Raw genomic sequence first — 10,621 nt, 5'->3', positions numbered from 1 at the left:
CTGACTATTTGGGTTCAAATCCTGGACCTTCCTGTCAAGCTTGGTGAAGTTACTTGACCTCTTTCTGCCTCATTTTTCCTACCTAAAAAACAAAGAGTAGTATCAATACCTCAAAGAGATGTTACAATGATAAATGAGCTAATAGATGCAAAGCACCATTTGCCTGGCATATGGCGAGCACGCAATAAATGTACAAACTTATTACTGCTTTCACCATTCAAGTTGAATCTGGCTTCCTTTTGAACTCCCAGCCCTTCCCATGAATACAGGTTTGAGGCCTCAGAACTCTGCAGGAGCCCGCAATCTCCAGTCTCTGCTGAGAAGAAAAACACATGAATTAGGTGCATGAGTAAGAGGCAGTTGAACCATGACGTGCACTAGTTCGACCTTCATAAGACACAAGAGGGAAAAGAAAGCTGTGGCTCTCATTGTACATTCCTTATTTGTTTTAACATTCTGAACTCACTTTTCTTAAAGGCCTCATATGTGCCATTTGGGAATATCTACTTTGATAAATACTTTAAACTTGGAAAGCACTTTCACTCACATTATCTCACTTGATCCACTTAACAGTTCTAGATGGAGCAGGGTTTATTATCCCCATTTGACAAACAAGGGAGCTGGTAATGACTTGCCCAAGTACCGCTGGTCTCAGAGTCCATTAGAGACACAATGTGAAGCAACAGCAGGTCTTCTAACTCTTCCATAGTAGCTTCCTGCTTTCCCCATCGTGGGCTCTTCTTCTCATCCACTGATTTTCAATCAATAACTATTTATTGAGTATCTATTTATTTATCAGGCACTGTTCTAGGACTAGCAAGTTGTTGATATAGTAGTGGATACAGCAGTGAGGAAAAGCACACAGACAAAAATTGCTGCCTTTGTGGAGTTTACATTCTAGTGGAAGGAGACCAAAATCAAACTAACAAATAAAAACATACAGCATGTCAGATACCAATCAGTGCCATGGAAAAACATAAAGCAAAGAAGGGTAATAGGGAGTGTAATAGGGTAATGGGGAGGGATTATAGCTTTAATTGACTGGTCAGGGAAGTCCTAGCTGGGAAGGCAACATTTGAATGAAAGAAGGAGATGATGGAGGGACCTTTTAAATACTGGGTGGAGGAACTACCAGGCAGAGAGAAACTGCAAGGGCAAAGGTCCTAAGAGGCAGGCAGGTGTAGTATGTTCTAGGAGCGGCATGGAGGTAACTCTGGCTGCAGTGGAGGAAGACAGAAAAGGAGCAGTGTTAAGATCAAATTGTTTAGGTCTTTGTAAGTCATTGTAAGGCCATTAATTTTTTTTATTGAAGTATCATTGATATACAATCTATGTTGATTTCAAATATACACCCAGTGGTTCAACAGTTGCCCATATTATTAAATCTTCACCCCCTCTAGTGCGGTTACTATCTACCAACGTAGAAAGATGTTAGAGAATTATTGGCTATATTCTAGATGCTGTACTACTATGCCCGTGACCAACTTATATTGTGATTGTAAATTATTGTGCCCTTTTATCCCCCTCCCCCTCCCCCTGACTTCCATCTTCTCCCCTCTCCATTGTTAACCACTAGTCCCTTCTCAGTGTCTGTGAGTTGGCTGCTGTTTTGTGTCTGTGAGTCAGCTGCTGTTTTGTTCCTTTTGTTTTCCTTCATTTTTATTTTCCAAAAATAAGTGAGATCATTTGGTACTTGTCTTTCTCTTCCTGGTTTATTTCACTGAGCATAATACCCTCTAGCTCCAAGCATGTTTTCACAAATGGCAGGATTTCTTTTCTTTTTATGGCTGAATAATATTCCATTGTGTATATGTACCACATCTTCTTTATCCATTCATCTACTGATGGACATTTAAGTTATTTCCATATCTTCGCTATTGCAAATAGTGTGGCAATAAACATAGGGGTAATTTTCATTCTGAGTTCAAAGGGATACCATTGGAAGATTATTACATAATCCTTATCAGGAAGTGAAATCAACAATACATGGTAACCCTAAGATAACCCAACAATTCCAATTACACCCACCAGAAAAGTACACATATATGCACCAAGAAACATAAAAGAATGTTCAGAACTGCATTATTCAAAATGGCCAAAAATGAATACAACCCAAATGTGAAACAAAAGAATAAATTTTCTTTATGAGTGTTATATTTTGATGATGTTTACCAAAATAACAGTAATGATAATAACATGAAAAAATGAAAGCTATCTACCCATGCACAAATCATTATTGAGTATCTCCTATTACAAGGCACTGTTAGCCACTCCCAGATTATTGGATTATTTATTATTATTGTATTATATATGGCAGACCTCTTGGGAAGAGGTATTAGTTTTCTTGATAAAGTGGCAGAAGTTTGCTCTTCTGAGAGTGGAGGCCTAATGGTAAGCCCATCTACCCATATATAGACACCAGTTCATTAAAACCATCTGTGGTCCAAAAACCAAGCAATGATCATAGAAGGACCTTGAGATAAATATCTCTCCTTAAGTGCTAGAGTCTGCAAATCCTACTGAAGTTTTTAAAAAACACTTTCAATGTAGCATACCTGAATGAGATATCTTTATCAGAAAATATAACCAATAATAGATAATAAATAACCATAAGGAAATGTATGACATTAATATACGTTTTTTTAAATCCTAGTTAATTGAGAGTAGTCTAGCTTACAAAAAGATTTGATATTTCCCCAACTGACTCAAAGTCAAATGTGTTTGCCTTTTAATAGACCAGCTATCCAGCTGGCATTTAAATCCCATCTTCTAGGAGACAAACTGACATGGTGGGTCTCTTATATTTTAAACAAAGGGATATAGAGAGCAGTTCATTAAAACCATACCCTCAATTAAAGCCAGATTTCATTAGGCCAAATTAAACTTAAATATGGCATATTTTAGTGTTATGTTCTATATCTTTTTTTGTATACTCAAATATATATTATATTTGAATTTTGTGAAGACTCATAAGATGTGTATTACTGCATTAAGAGCATTTACTCCCTAAACCAAGAGTAAGACCACAGTAGCACCAAAACTCAGGTGAGTGGGAGCAAGAACCAAAGATGACTCCAGAAAATACTCAGGGAAATAAGAAACCCAGAGCTTAAAGCAAACCATAAACCACAGCTTTCTAATTCTGAGGGGATAGTGGGGAACATCTGTTTACTGGTTAAATAGACTGCCATTTACATGAGGAGTACATTTAATGGACACAGTATTTAGATCACTGAAGGATGACATGTTTTGTTTGCAGTAATGTGTGACTTCACAGCTTTTCCAGCCAAGCACTCATGTCCAACACAACTAAGCAGCCCTAGGTGAGCCCCTCCCATTACACCAAATTCCTGTTGTTGGAAACCTGTGTGTGGCAAAGAAAACAGAGCTGTTCTGGATAGCCTATGTTGTGAGTTCCAGGACCACAGACCAAGTGGAAGATTCTCCTTGGAAATAGTTAATGCTGAGGAGCCACAGAATCTAAAACCATGAAAATGAATAGCATAATGACGTGGAGTTTTTATAGCTATTTCAATCATCATTTAAAAGAGAACTGGAGAGAACTTTCCTAAACACCTTGACTAATAAACTGTCAGCATTTAAACAACAATTATATTATGAAATGGAAATTAGCTGTTATGATCAAGCCATAAGGCTAATATAATAGATTAATACATATTTTTAGGATGGAAAGCATGATACGAAGAATAACCGAATAGATTTTACAAAATTAATTAGAGGTGATAAGTTCTATGTTGTTGGACAGGTTGGAGTTTTTTAACGTGAAGAACCAGAAAGAAAAATGTTTGTTATCTCTGATTTTGAATGGAAACTGTAAATAAGAAAGTTTAATGCTTCGATTAACATAAAAACCCCTCACACAAAATAGAAAACAAAATGGACATTTGCACACATGTATGTGCAAAATGGATATACATGTGGGACAAAGAGACATTAAAATGAGAAGCTATACAAATATTCCCTTCTACAGTTGATAACATGAGAAAAAAAATGGTTCTGTGTTTTCTCCCTATTTTAATAGTACACTTCAGCATGTTTGCAGTGACAGCAGTTACATCACACTTTGACCACGTTTTCTCTGCTGCCCTCCTCTAATGCTTGCCAGTTTCCCACATTGATACTGGAGAAACTAACATGTGTTTACAAGGAAATATCCCTGGGCTTGATGGGACATGTCTTCAGTTTCAAAGCAGTAAATTGGACACAGTTGTCCCTTCTCATAACTTAGTATCCTGAACCTCACATCCCTGAAATTCATGCTAGGCTGAGTGTTGGGATTGAAACTTTTCTTCTGTTGATCTCTCCACCTGAATGTAAATAAACCCTAATAATTCTACACTAGAAAGATCTGTCCTTTTCTTTGCTTAGGTTTTGTTTGGGGGTTGTTGTTACTGTTTTTAGTGAATTTTTGGCTCTATCCTCCTGGGTTGCCAGTGAAAAGTGCTTGAACGTATGTTACTTCTTTTAACTTTCACAAAGATACTTTAAAAGAAGTATGGCTATAATCATCCCCATTTTACAGATAAGGAAATTAAGAATCAGACATTTAGTGCATTTTCCCATATAGAGTGGGCAGAGACTGATAACAGATCACTTCTAGGCCCACACTAGGCCATAGGCAGAGAAATGTATTCATTGCTTTCTTCCCCCTCTTTGAAGTGGGCTTCTGGAAGGTGAAAGTGGCTAATGTGGCCTTAACTTTAAGTTTTTTTAAAAATTGAAGAAAAAAGTGTTTCATACTAAACAGAGAGCAGAAAGGCACTAACCTGGGACCTTAGGTCACGGAAGGGGGAAAACATTTTTCTCAAATAATTTCAGCCAAAGCTTGCCTGGCATTTTTAAAGGCCCTTTGCCTGCCTTTGAGCACCCATTCCTCTGTAGAAATTCGTATCTGCAGATCCTGAGTCCACTGGGTCTCATCCTGCCTGTGTGTCAGTGTAGGAAAGAGAAATTATTGGTTTTGCCCTAATGTGTGCATAAAGGGAAATTACATGTAAGGAGTGTTTCTGATAAGCAAGTCACTGTCACTGTGTGACTTGAAATTGTGAAATCGTTACAACCCCTCTTTGAGGCGGGACTATTATTTATTCCCTTTATATACAGAGGACACTGAGAAGGATTACGTGACTTGCCCAAAGTCTCACGTTAAGTAAAGGACTTAATGGAGGTGGGGGCTGCAGACTTGGCAAAGGGATACCCCGCAGCCACTCTCAGGACACCTTTAGGCCGCGATCTCTCCCTAACGCTCTTAGTGTTGGCCCACACTTGGTACAACAATCTCAAGGCAGCCGCTAATGGTGGGACAGAAGGCTGAGAGGAAGATGGATGTGTGAGGGTGTACACTCCAGGGTCAGGCACTCTTGCAAGTACTCGAGCTTCGATAGTCCAAGTCCGCGTTTATTGATGACTGTGAGAAAAGCAGCCAGACGGAAAACCTGGGCGTCACCAGAATCCCAACTTCTGCTGACCCTTTGCCATGGTTTGGGGGATCAAGTGGTTAGGGACGCGTGTGGGCTCCTCCGCCCCAACACAGCAACGGAAGTCCTTGGCGCTGTGTGACGCCCAGGCGTTGGGGGAAGAAACCTGCTCCCCCAAAAGACCTGTGGCACTTTGTAGAAAAGCCCCTCCAGGGTCCCGGCTCTATGGAAAGGTGAGGCCGGCTTTTCTCGGATGCTTCCGGGCACCCCCAGAAGCTTTCCTAGCCGCGGATCCTTGGTTCTGGATACCAGATTTGGGGATTGAAAGCTGGTGCGTTCATGCTGGAAATGTTGCGGGCGGCGGCCGCGAGGCGCGCCGCGAAGCCCTCCCTGCGCCCGCGCTCCTTTCCAGCCACGGCTGGGCTGCTGCTGGGGCCGTGTCTCCACTCACCACGTCTGGCCAACACCCGGCTTCTCCCACTGTCGCTGCGCAACTGACTCAGTCTGACTGCGAAAGGCCAACAGTCTGTGGGGACAGGGCCAATCCCAGCAGGCGCTCAGCTGCCTTTATGCACACGGCTTGCGGCCCCACCTGGACATCCGCTGGTTTACGGAATAGGAGTGCATCTGTTGACTTTTCGCTTCTGTTTCTTCATTATCTAATGGGAGACTTAACCGAAGGTGGCCGTGAAACCAAGAATGCCCACTGAGCCAAAAACTGGCATTTGTCTTCTTTCCCTTTCTTTTAAAAAATAATCCTCCAGCCCTACAAGGTCTCCGGCGCCCAGGAACAGAGTTGTGCCAGGAAAGCGAAGCCCTGAGAGATTTTCGTGGGTGCGGCGAGTCTGGAAGCCTGTAGCATGTGGGGCGACCCCTCTCCACATGGAGCACCAGAGCGTGCCCGCATCTTCTCCCCTTTCTGGGCCTGCCAGGCCTCAGCGAGCCAGACCTGGCTGGACTGGGATAGTAGACGCACCCAAGTAGGGTTCTGCAGGTTCCTGGCGCTTGGCTCAGCCACATTCCCCGAAGGGAAGTGCGCTCCACGCGAGTGGACCCGGTTCCCGCATCCTGACCCGCGCGCACCAGTTGGAGAATGTAGGACTTCTAAGCAGGGCACCTCTCCACTTTTAGGGCCAAGTCCCTGAAGGTCTTGAGCCTCTGTCCCCTCCCCACACGCCAGCCATCCCCGCCCTCTCGACCCCAGAAACCGCGCGTCGGGATGCTGCGCGCTGGGGAAAGATCTTGTTGGTGAAGCAAACAAACGGAGGGCTGCGGTCGTAAGTGCGTCTGTCTCCCACCAAAAAGGCGGCAAGGACTCTGGGACCACAATTAAGGTCCTCCACTTTTCAGTTTTCATAATGTGAAAGTTTCCAGTGCACACAATTCATCTGGATTCAGTCTCCACCGAAGCGGCAACGACCTACCAAGAAGACACTTGGAGGGAGGGCCCGGGTAAGGCCAACCAGGAGCCAGGCTGACGGCAGGCTTTCAAGAGTCTCCTGAGGAGGGCAGGTATCCCTTTTCCAAGAGGTCCCTTTTACGGTTGGGGAAACTAAGCTTTCAGCAGATGATCCTAGACGCTGAAGCCTGCACAGCCGGTGGCCCCAGTCCCCAGGGTCAGCCTATCTTTCTCACGTGGAACTCTCCCCATGTCCCACCGGTCCCCATCGATTGCTTGCTTTGGGCGTATCCATGGACAGGCTGCCAGGGTCCGCTTCTGCGAGTCTCCCAGGATGCTTCCGGGGCAGGGTGGACAGCGCTGTTCCCAGCCTGAGCCTCCCCTTCCCTGGCCCCTCGGATCACAGTGCTTTAACGTCGTCGCTCTAACTTGATGCGACCACCGCCCATCCAGTGGTCGTTGCCAGCGCCGGAAGCCATAGCCCCTGTAGCTGGTCAGGTCTGCGCACCTGACACCAGCCCTGTGCGGTCACCAAGTGCAGCCCAGCCCAGCACATAAAAGGGCAACCGAGGTTCGGACTGGAAAGTGACGTGAAGAGCCAGCATCCTTGGGATTACTCAAGCCCCATCTCCTATGCAGCAGGTTTTCTCCTGCTGCCGTGCACCAGAGATTATGGGAAAGTTAACCACAGTAGCTAACAGAATTTACTGACCACTGACCACGTGCCAAGCAAGCTTCAAAAGGCTTCATTTTTTGAGTAAGCTTCCCAAGAACCCAAATGAAACAATTTCTTTTATTATACCCTTTTTACAGATGAGAAAACTGAGATGCAGTAAAGTTACTAGGTCAATAACCTGAGCTCCAGGCAGTAAGAGCCCTTAATTCCACTGCTTTAATTTTAGAGGATGAGATGAGTGTTGGTAAAGGAGGCAGAATGTGGTCCTCAGGGCGCGGCTGCGCGACCTGACCCTTTGATCCTCCTAGGTAACTCACTACAAACCCTTAGGCAAATTTCTAGGTAGCCTGCTGGAGTGGGGGCGGGGCAAAGCAAAGCGGTACTGCCTGAGGGCCTCGGCCTAGGGAGAGACTGTTCTAGCCTGGATTCTAATCTTGGCTCCAGATGTTTTAGTTGCCTGACCTCGGGCAAGTTGCTAAACCACTCTCAACTTCTGTTTTCTTAGCTATAAAAAAGGAAAAGTAATACATAATGCCGGTGGACAACCCTTAAGATCCTTGTTAGGATTAAAGGAAGAGACTTTTCCTATTGTTTTCCTCTTCAATTTCCTCATGCCGATTATGGTGCCCCAGAACATAGTGACTGCTCAAGATAAGGTCTTTTTCTTACTTTTTGCTTTTCGGAAAGGAGTGCAGCCTGCGCCTAGCACCTCTCACGCTGAGCGGCCAGCTGCCTCACTCTGCCCAGGTGTGGCCGGAGCAGGCCTAACAAGCAGGGCTCTAGGCGGGCATTCTGCCCACTGACCTCGGCCTTGGGGGCTCTGAGAGCCCTGGGCAAGGGAAGGGAAGAGTGGCTGAGGAACGGAGAAAGGCCAGATGCATAGACTTACTACTTTCCTGTTAACCAGAGCACCTAACACGCAGAACTTAAAACTCTAATCACAGGCCCTCTTGTAAGCTACACATACTGACTGAATCTTCCCAACAATCCATTAGGGTAGGACTACCCCTATTTTACAGAGGAGGAAATTGAGGCACAAAAAGGCCCAGTAACTTGCCTGTGGTCAAACCACCAATGAGGGACAGAGAGGAATTCAGACCTGAAGGGTGTACAACCACCCCAGTTGGAAGGTGCTAGCAGTGGGAGGGGAAGAGGCACCCCTGTCCAAAGAGGAGGTCAGTTAGAACCCCAAGTGTACAAGATTTCCCCACAGCTCCCTTGCAAGCAACAAAGCCCTGCATCTCTGCCCCCACCTCCCTTGGGACCTACTTTCCATAAGATCTGGAGCCCACTACCTGAGAGGCCATATCTTCACATCTCAGATCTGTCTGGCCTTATCCCCAGACTTCAGACCCTGTCACCCCTGAGTCTGATGTTGTCCCCACCAGGCCTCTGGGCTGCCTCCATCATCAATCACAGGTGCTATTCTGTCACCGTCCTGGGGACCTCATAATTCTATGTGCCTGGAGCTCTTTTCTCTGGTTGCAGATCTGGTTGGATTCCTAGGAAACCTCTGCCCTCCTCCTTCTCATCCCTTTCTCATCATATTCTGTCCTCAAGAGGCCCTTGGGGCAGCGAGACTGTGCAATCTCAGGCCGCTCAATCTTTGCACTGGGGGACCTGCTGTTTTCTGGCAGTTCCTGAGGCTGTAGAAAGTTCTGGGCTCCCGACTTGGATGTGGGGAGAACCCTGCCCAGGGGAGAATCTAGAGACCCTCAACCCCAGTCCTTTCAATCACCACACTCCTCCCCCACAACACCCCAGCCAGGAACCTTGCCCAACCAGACCCTTATCTCTAGTCATTGCCTCTGAGGAGCCCCTCCAACTGTCGCCTTATGACTGAGGGTGATGGTCAAGGAAGGTGTTTCCTGATCCGGGCTTTCCTCTTTTGGGAATCACCTCTACAGCTTTGCTGGCCGCACCAGGGCTCATCAGCAGCCCTGGGCGCTTTGGGAGCCTTTGGCTTCTCTACCATTCCCCTCATTTATTCATTCGTTCAATCAAAAACATATATGGAACCTCTATTCTGCGCAGGGCTCTAGAGTTCCCGAGCTAAAACCCAACGCTTGCCTTCTCTGGCCACTGGAGTTCAAGCCGCTGCGTTCGGGATGCGGGAGTCTTTGTGTAAGAAATCAAAGAAGTTTGCTGAGGAGGTGACCCTGAAGGCAAACTGGAATTGCGGGGAGGAGAAGCTGATGGGGTCGTTCTGGACCTCACTACCACATAGCCTCTCTCAGGACAGCCTCCTGGTCAGAGACAGCACTCGGGGCTCGGAGCGCAGCTGAGCATTTTTCTGAGCTAAACAGTAAACCCGCCCCTGGGAGCCTCCTGCACTTCGGCCAGCAGAGCTTTGTCCGTGACACATTCAGAGGTGGCCTGTCCTGGAAATGGACAGACGCTGCCCTCCTCTTGCCATTTCTGGGCCCACGCATGTGAGTATGTGAGTGATGTTAATCAACTTTAACAAAGCACCAGCCCCGCCCCCCGGGTGACCTGGACAGTCAGCGGGCAGGAGAAGTTTTGGAGGAATGATGGGGGCGGAGGCAGCAGACGAAGGCCAAGTGTAAAGAGTCGCCACGGAGACTGCAGCCTTTTAAGCTTTTTCCCTCATTTCCTGTCTCATTCCCGCCTCCTGGCTTCTTTTCTCTATCGAACACTTTTGGAAACCGCAGGGAGCACGCATCCGCAGGTTTTGCGCGGGCAGCGGCAAGCAACTCTTGGCTCCTCCTCCTGCGGCTCTGTCCCGAGCCCGGGAGGACGAGGGACCAGAGACGCTGCGGCGCGTCCCCCTGCGGCGGCTTTGGAGACCTGCACCCCTGAGGAGTGTAGACCCGAGCTCGCTGACCCTGCTCCCAGATTTACTCCCTCCCCCCGGCTGTGCAGAAACGCCAGGCCACCCTTACGCGCCCTTTAGCCTGGTCTCCCTGCCTCGGGGAGGAACCTGGGAAAGCAAAAGTTCTCGGGGTTCGAAGCAGTTGTCCGGGCAGCCCTCCAAGAAGATGACCCGCTCAAAGAGAAGAAGGACCTGGCTGGAAGAGGCCCCGAGGTGGGGTCTTGAGTGCTGGGGGGGATGGGAGGGTGGAAATAAACTACCTGTCACCGGAGCCG

Source organism: Manis javanica, chromosome 12 (assembly GCF_040802235.1).
Source record: "Manis javanica isolate MJ-LG chromosome 12, MJ_LKY, whole genome shotgun sequence".
Taxonomy (NCBI): domain Eukaryota; kingdom Metazoa; phylum Chordata; class Mammalia; order Pholidota; family Manidae; genus Manis; species Manis javanica.
The sequence above is the reverse complement of the archived record's forward strand: the minus strand, read 5'-3'. Positions refer to the sequence as shown.